Here is a 9,514-nt window from a genome sequence, read left to right as displayed (position 1 = left end):
AAGAGCCAAAGTTGTCCTAAAAGGCATTGGACCTTCTTCTGAATCTACCTCCGAATGTAATGTCACAACTCATCGAAGTAAGGTCAATTTACAAGGTGCTCCAGCTAAAACCACCACTTCCTCATTGGTCAAACCTGCATACAACCTAGTAGAACTGTTAGGGAAGACACTCACACTTATCTAAATCCTAGAACTGTTGTGTATCTAAATCCTAGAACTATTGGAGAATACAAAGTTGTCTTTTGTCTGTTAATGTCATAGTCTTTACAAAATCTATCAAAATCATTAGAGAAAAATTCATCACCATTATCAGTCCTCAAACTTCTAATTTTCTTTCCAGTCTGTAACTCAACCATTGCTTTAAATTCTTTAAATCAACCAAAAACTTCAGATTTACTCTTTAAAAAATATACCCATGTCCTTCTAGTAAAATAATCAATAAATGAAGCATAATATGTGGATTTTCCAATCGAAAGAACATCTATAGGACCAAACACATTAGAATGAATAAGATCCAAAACACCACAAGTTTTATGAGAACTCGAGTAAAACTGAATGCGGTTTTTTTCCATAAATTCAATCCTCACAAAAATCAAAGTCAAGATTACAAACATTCAAACCTTCAACAAGGTTTTTATTTTTCAAGGTCCTGAGACCCTTTTCTCTAATGTGGCCAAGCCTCTGGTTCCATAACATAGTCTTCTCTATAGCTAACTTTGCTTTAGAAGAAAGAGCACTCTTAGGTACTGAAAAGCCATTTCCATCTTTTGAAGGCGAAACCCTCAAATCTTTCATAGATTTAATTTTTACAGAAGTGATACTACACTCAACAGTGTATGCATCTAACTAGTGTCAAACCTAACACCTCTAGCAATTACCATAGTACCCTTAATCATCTTATATCCTGCTTCATAAAAGACTACCTGCACACCTGCATCTATCAATTTTCTCAAAGATTTAAAAACTCATTTTAAGCCAGGTATATAGAGCACACCATTAATGTTTTTTATTCTACCATTAGAAAACCTTATTCTAACTTTACCTCGACCAAAAATGTCTAAATGTGAATCATCACCCAAGTACACCTTATCTCAATTAAATTCTTCATATTCAAAAAACCAATCTATATTGGCAGTCATATGGAAATATGCACCTAAGTTAATTAAGCAAGAACCATTACCTGCATGAGTCACCAAACCTACAATAAATGCATCACCATCTTCCTTCTCGGACTCAAAATCAAAACCAATCTTCTTCTTTTCTTGTTTGTAGTCCTTATGGATGTGACCTAGTTTATCATAATTCTATCAAATGACTTTGGAATTTCCAAGACATTTTGATCTCCCTCTCAATTTGGACTTATCACACTTCTCATTCTTCTTGCCTTTCTCCTTAGGTCTTCCACTAAAAGTTAAGGCTTCCTTCCAATTGTGTGATACGTTTCTTAGCATCTCTTCACCAAGTAGGGCAACCACCACATCTTCAAACTTCAGCAGAATAGAAGTACTACTAATAGCCATAACAAGAGAATCCCATGAATCAGGCAAAGAACAAAGAAAGATCTAGCATTTCTCCTCTTCATCCATATTAACACCAACTGACACTAATTAAGCCACCAACGTATTTAATGCTTCCAGGTGGTCTACAAATCATCCATCCTCTTCCATCTTCAAGGAATACAATTCATTTTCTCAAGAAAATCTTATTTAATAAAGATTTTGCTTGATACATTTCACAAAGCTTAGTCCATAGCTTCTTTGCAGTGTTTTCTTCCAGGACATTGATTAGAACAGAGTGTGCCAAGCACAATTTGATGAGACCCTTGGCTTTTCAGTCCATAACATCATATTGAGCCATCACAGTAGGATCTAAGGGCCTTTGGACTTTTGCATCAATAGCATCCCATAGATCTCGACTATCAACAAATCTTCCATCTTTAGCTTCCACATCTCATAATTAGCTCCATTAAATTTCTCCACCTCTATTTTCCATGACAATCTTGCCATCTGAAAAATTCCTGCAACAAGATCAAAAGTGTCCCACTCAAATCTTGATTAGTTAAAAAAACCCCAACAACCCACAACTAAAACCAATGGTGATCAAGCTCTGATACCACTTGTAAGAATGTTAGGTAGTGGAACAAATTCCTACACTAACCTTGAGAGGAGGGTAATGAAAAAAGTTTATAGATCATCACACCAATTATAGAAAACAAAAATAGATATAATAACATTCAAACCATAACGTAGTGATTTACGTGGGGAAAACCCTTTTGGGAGAAAAAACCCACATTCCAAAAGCCACCCAATATATTATTCTGTAATGAAAATAGATAACAATATAATTGTAGAGAAATAACTTTGCAGGAGTACCACTAATAAGAGATTCAAAGGTTACTCAATAGCCATAAGACTCTTACACACAACCTCTATCTCACACACCTCATATATAGGAGATACAATACAAGAAACCATCAAATGGTATTACAAAACCATGGGCTAAAACCACCCAATAAGGTGTATCTGACCTTGTCTCCCTTCTAGATACCCTAAGATGTGTCCCTCCCTTTTTATAGCTCATTTATGTGTCTGATGTATTTTATATTTCCTATTTTAGGAGTACAAACTTTCAGAGGCCATAACTTGAGAACCATGTGTCTTATTGACGAACCATTTAAAGTGTCAACAATATTGTAAAGTATTCTATTGCCTCATAAGCCGCTACACCATTTATACCCACTTTTCAGAGTGTTTCGGGGCCTCGAAAGTCCTCAAAATCAATTTTAAATCTTTCATTGGACCCCGTCAAAATGAAAAAATTAATATCTTCAAAACTAGACGCGATGTTGAGATGTAACTTTACCGGAATGCTTATCTAGCCAACCATAAGCTTCAAGGAGAATTTCACACTATTTCGTGCTCAACTGAAAACTTACTATAAATAGTAACCTCATGTAAATGCAAGGTTGAGACACCATTTTTCCAATAGATAGGAATAACCTATAAGAGGGAAGGAGGTTGGTGATATAGCTAAAATCACTAGAAACTTAATTGTTACAAGGCTAAGTGATACAATTACTCCTCAAGAAGCTTCTAGTAACAATGAGTGCAACATTATTTAGTGAGATAGCAACAATGAAATTACAAGCTCATTTCAAGAAATTACAAAATTATCATACAAATTGTTGCAAGAACATAACATGGTGAAGTCATTGATCCCTCATTCTTTAAGTCTTAAATCAAAACCTACAACCCCTATAACTAGTTAAGGGGAAACATTCTAGAAATACAAATAAAATTTTGTGCTAAGCATTGTGGAGTTAAAGAAAAATCCTAAGCATAGAAAAAATATAGAAGCTATAGTGAAGGAAGAAGAAATAAAATCACTTACTATTTTTTTTAGAAAAGAAAGCTTAGAATCACCATTTATCATGCATACTACATAAAGTGGATGACATGTGATTTTCCATAAGGGTAAAAGCACAAAACTATGTCACATTTTAGGCCAACTTATCAACACAAGTTAATTTTAGTAATTCTAACTAAAGATTAATTTTAGTCAAACATATGGCCTATCAAGAATCATTATAGCTATCTTATATATGGGCCACAAATTTTCCAATTGGAATTGTCTTCTAAATATATATTTTATACCACTTTGGGTCTAATTATCAAAAAAAATTATTTATTTTTCAAAACCCGATGTTTCAACAACTCCTCTTATAAATAATATTTTTTTGAAATGTAAAAATACTTTTTTATAAATCTATGAGTGAATTTTTCAAAATATATATTTTTTAATATTTTAATGAGTTTTTATATTTTATATATTTTTTTTATTGAAAGTAGGTCATCAACACTAAAATATAAAGTTGCTTATCTTGTAAAGGAAAAATACTATAACTTATCTAAAAATTTCGAATAAAAAATGTACTAGAGAAAAGAGTCTATGTCAAGATGATATAATTATTTTGTAATTTGGATAAATAATTAAGAAAAAGGGTGACGTCAAATGGATAGAGTTATATTTTAGTAGACACAACTTTTCAAATTTATTGAAAATTATGTACACATAAAATAGAGTTAAAAATATATTTTTGCACTAAAGTTTCAAGTTATCAATATACACAAAAAAATGAATAAAAAAGGTAAAATTTATTATATAAAGTGTGACACCTCATGTAACTTCAATTTCAACATTTTATCAACAACTAAATTATAGTGTTTCCTTTATAAGAAAGTATATTCAAATAATTTTTTAAATTTTAAAAAAAATTACAAACATAAAATACAAAAAAAACTAATACATTTTATTAGTTTACATCATTTCAAAAGTGAAAACATATATTTCACTTTCTATTGATTCAATTTAAAAAACTCAATCAGCATTGGCCATTTCCTTTATAAAAGTGTGACACAACTTTGTGCTTTTACCCATAATAACCTAAGAAAATGTTATGTTATCCATTCAAATAATGAGACAAACTTAAAGGAAATATTAAGCACTTAGATCTCATGTATGAAACATATGAGTACTCTATCAAATCATGTGAGATTTGATCTTAAAGCTCTAGTTAGGATTGTAGGTACATATGAAGTGACATGAATTTTGAATGACATCACAACTTTCCAAATTAGACTTTATGTGATGCTGAAGGATAAAATGAATGTCCTTAAAGTTCTTGAGGAGTACAAGCTATTGAGAAATCAGATGTTGAGAAGGGGGGAGGGGTAAATCAATATCCCTTGAAAATTAAACTTTTATGCTTCAACTTTAAATTCAAACCCTTAATCTAGTCAACACCAATAAAAGATAAAGAAATCAACATAATTGCACAAGAGAACACTAGATATACGTGGATATAACCACACAGAAAAAACCACGATGAGAAAAGATTCTTTGATCTACTGTCCAAATCGAGCCTCACAATAATATAAAATAGGTTTACAACTTTGTTCTAGGTTTTAAGACCAATGAAGCTACAACTTCCTAAAAAATATAGTTTTATGCCTACAACTAAAGAAATTTTACTACTTCTTGAATATAAAAAAAAATACAAAAGAGGCTACAACTTCATAACATCATGAATAATTGATTTACACCTACTACAACATCTCTGCTTCACCACATCAACTACGTTTGGCTCACTGCCTCCATGGGGGCTTCACGTAGTGAACATGGGTTATAACACATGCATTCATGGCATACTAAACAATAACCCTATTTTCAAATGATATTGCCCTAAACTCCTTTTTTGTCACCCCTTCCCAATACACAACCCGAATTAAAAACCTCCCTATTTTCACCAAATATTGTATTTTTTCATTGCCCGAATATGAATGCATGTGTTATAATATTTGCTAGCTAGTGAAGCCTCCATGACTACCTCTAGTTGACTGAAGTCACCTCTACGAATATTGTAGCCTTTGGCTAACTACCTCCAACATGATATTGATAATCCACCTTGAATGATCACAATGACACTTCTCCCTAAAAAGTGCTTTAATATATATTCTCCACAACCTTCAATAGCCCTTCCCCAAATCAACCATAAATGAAAAGAATTAAATGTATATTAGGTAAGCCCAAACACCTTTGAGAAGAAAAGAAACCCATTTTGGTCGTATTCAAAAGATAAAAATTACCGAAATATATTTGACTCACATTCCCAGGTAGGCACATCCATCCAAGCATTAACACAGAACACCTTAAGTTGGCAACAAGGAAATGTGTAACATTCTACCAGTCGAGCCTAAAGAGATCATAATTTGATATGTAGAACACACAAAGATATTCCATGAATTTCAGTTTATATTCCCATCTACTCCTTTCATATTTTCATGCCAAATGTAGGATGGTACAAGCAAGTAGAAAAAATGTTCACTCCTTATAGGCCAGAAAACATAATCTTGAATGGAATGTTGACAATAAAAACTTTAGTACCCTTTAAGACTTGGAACCCAATCTAAGACATTATCAAGACAATATAAGACCACCCACAAAAATACAAGAGAAATAACATAAATATAGAGAAATGCAAGCAATATGTAATGGCCGCTAAATTACCTTAGAGAAACCTAACCAACTAACAAGAAAATATAGAGATAATTTTTTTTTTAAAGATCCTAATTAACTCATATAACTTAAATAATCATAAACAATCATCTAGGCATGATCTCAAACATTGCATACATAATCTAAGCATGCATACAATCATTTCTAAATATGATCATAAAATATAAGTATGCAAGCGGAAATATCAACATCACATAGAAAAATATCCCCTAGGGTATCTCAACGCCGTCACTTAACAAGCCGCTAAGAATGTAAGCAACATCATAAAACCCTACAACATCACTTTCTACATTAACTTAATATTTTAAGCAACTAAACATGGAAAGCTAACCATTATAAGGTATATCCCATCAACTTAATCCATTTCCTCGAAGATAAATCCTTACAAATCTAACACATATGCCACATCACTATTACACATTATAGAAGTAACATAATATATTCCAACAAAGAACCACAACTCTATTAATAGGAATAGCAATAGTGTAGGATACAAACAAGTATTACAAGAGTATATTTTCCTACAATGCTCCTACTGATCATTTCTCCTAAGATCATAGAAAATATATATTTAACTTGCCATCATGTTTATACAAATACAACCCAATTCACTTCTATGCTATCGGTTCATTTTAGAACATTGAATCCAAATGTTCCTAATCACTTATTTCCAACCATCAACTATCCATATGATTCCAAGCATCAATACTAAAGCACATCCATTTCCCATTCTCTAATAAAAAGCATAGTTCTCAATATAATGACATAAAATACACATATTTTTAATCCAATAACATCTTTTATTTGACAACGAATCTCAACCTCTAATTACATGAATAATGAATATCTATGATACATTAAATATCTAACAAGGTTATAACAACATCTCATGCTACAAGAGCCATAGTCTCTATCTACAATTTCAACCTCCAAATTACATGTGATTACAATGATGTCTTCTAATTACAAGATACATGAAATCTGCTCCAAGAAACCAAGAAGTAGGAAGAAAAGATAAAAATCCACATCCACCCACTCGAACATCCAATGAAGACTAAATCCAAATGGAAGAAGGCATCAAACCACCTGGCCATGTGGAACCACAAGGAACCAAACCCCGTTCTCAAGAGAATGATACAAGATCCCACACACACTCTAGATCTAGGTTCTCACCTAACAACCAAAGGACATAAACATACCAACAACCTCAACTAAAAATAACCACATGAATAATAATCCATGTCACATCAAAAGGTTAAGTCAAAAGCATATGACTCCCAAAGGATTTTCAAAAAAAGATGGCATAAGAAAATAGGACCCACATGTAGGGAATAGTGTCATCAAATACCATCATAAAAAAAAAAGGATATCCTAAGTAAGGTGAGCTAGAGCTCACTATCTCAATATCTGTGATAGACATGCAAAACTGTCTCATCCTTTGAGGAAATCAAATGAGTTAAGTTTATCTAGATCACCAAGATCTTCACAAACTTACTCTGATCTACACTAGCACTCGAGGCCATGAGATGGGGCATCACGAGTCCATTTATTATCATATTAGATGAGTTACTACCACCCAAACCACCTAGGATTAATTTATTATCACTTGATTATACAATAAGCTCCCAATGAGCTATCCTAATTGTGTAGACCCCATCTCCTCAATACAAGGAATCCTAGTAGTCCATTCCTCATGACCTTGACAGACTCATTGAAGTCCACTCTCTCTAAACATGCTCCTAGAACTTAAGGTAAAAACATACACATATGCAAGAACAAGGGCTCTTAAATAAACATAACCTGGTTATCCAAGGTTCTCTATATCAAATGATAAATCATAATATACATATCAAAATGCCAATAATCTAGCCACTCAAGGAAAACATGGAAATACAAATATATCCAATAATCACCAAATTACATATATCTATCATGAGCCTAATAAAAAATAGCAAGGCATAACCATCTTTCATAAGCCACAAATAGCATAAATACTCATCTCTAATTAAAATAAATACTCATCTCTAATTAAATATGTTGGCATATGCACACTCCAATGAGACATTGTAAGTGATTGAAGGTTTTTTCATTGATGGCAACCTTGCAATCCTATAGCACCGACAAGGCATTATACCAGCAAGGCATTTATACCAAAGAAAGGAAGTATACCGACACAGAGGCCGACAGGATTTTGTATTGTTTATTATTGTAAAAACACTATAAGCTGACTTGGCAAATTGTAAAATGACTCTTATATATAAAAGAGATCATTGTAGACATATTAGAAAGAAGTAGGAAGCAAAAATAATAATAATAAGGCAGACCTATTATGTGAAATACAGGTTAAGGGTATATGTAAAGAACATAGCAGAAACCAGTACTGGATCAGGCATTATAGATAATATTGTAAAGTAGTACATGATATTGGATTTGTATAATTCACATTGTAAGTCAGTGAGACTTTCCATTGAGCAGTGAGCTCTAGGCAAGTTACCTTCCTGCATGTGCAGGCCCATATTGTAAGTAATATTATCTTATTGGCCAGTGAGTGAATATTGGGGGTCACAAATCCCACCGAGGTTTTTCCCACACCGGGTTTCCTCGTTAAAATTCTTGTGTTATGGTGTGCTTTTCATGTGGATGTTCTTAATTATGTTTATTATATTATTTCTTGCATACCGGTACACTGTTATAATGTGTTCTGCATGTTCTAAGTTAAGAAAATATATTTACTAGTTAGATACTGATTCACCCCCCCCTCTCAGTATCTGTGGGATTCCTAACAAAATAAACCAATCTAGAAACATCATAGATAACTCTAGAAATCCAAAAATAGCCTTTGGACTGGCAAAAATAAAAATAAAAAGTAAAAGCGACTCAAAAAATTAAACATAGCAAATCAATGCATTTATAGACTTAAGTAGCACATACACAAAAAATAATAGCGCTTATAAAAAACTAGAAAAACACATTCAAATGGAAAAACAATGCATATAAAGACCAAAATTGTACATATACTCATAACTACAACACATACAAAATATAAAATGGCACATATAAGTGTCATTCTAGCACATACAAGGAACAACTCAGCATATACATCCTCCAAACTAGTGCATATACATGTTACAATAGCGCATACGACATATTATTTGGCGCAATACTCACCAGTATAGTGCATTCAAAACATAGAGCTAAGAGACTCAAAAATGACAATTAAAATAATTGGCTAAGCCCTAAAAGATAAATAAATACATAACCATAGCCACTTGATGAAATAAGGTGTAAATCGACCTTAGACAAGATTATAAATCAAAATTACAAAACCAAGCACAAAACCTTCTAGCATTACAAAGTTCTTCCATGAATTCAAGATCCACCTAGTAGTACAAAGAAAAATCAAACTCCATATTCGTAGCACAATGCTACAGGTATTCTC

The sequence above is a fragment of the Cryptomeria japonica genome, chromosome 5, assembly GCF_030272615.1.
Source record: "Cryptomeria japonica chromosome 5, Sugi_1.0, whole genome shotgun sequence".
NCBI classification, from domain to species: domain Eukaryota; kingdom Viridiplantae; phylum Streptophyta; class Pinopsida; order Cupressales; family Cupressaceae; genus Cryptomeria; species Cryptomeria japonica.
Note: the sequence above shows the minus strand (reverse complement) of the source record.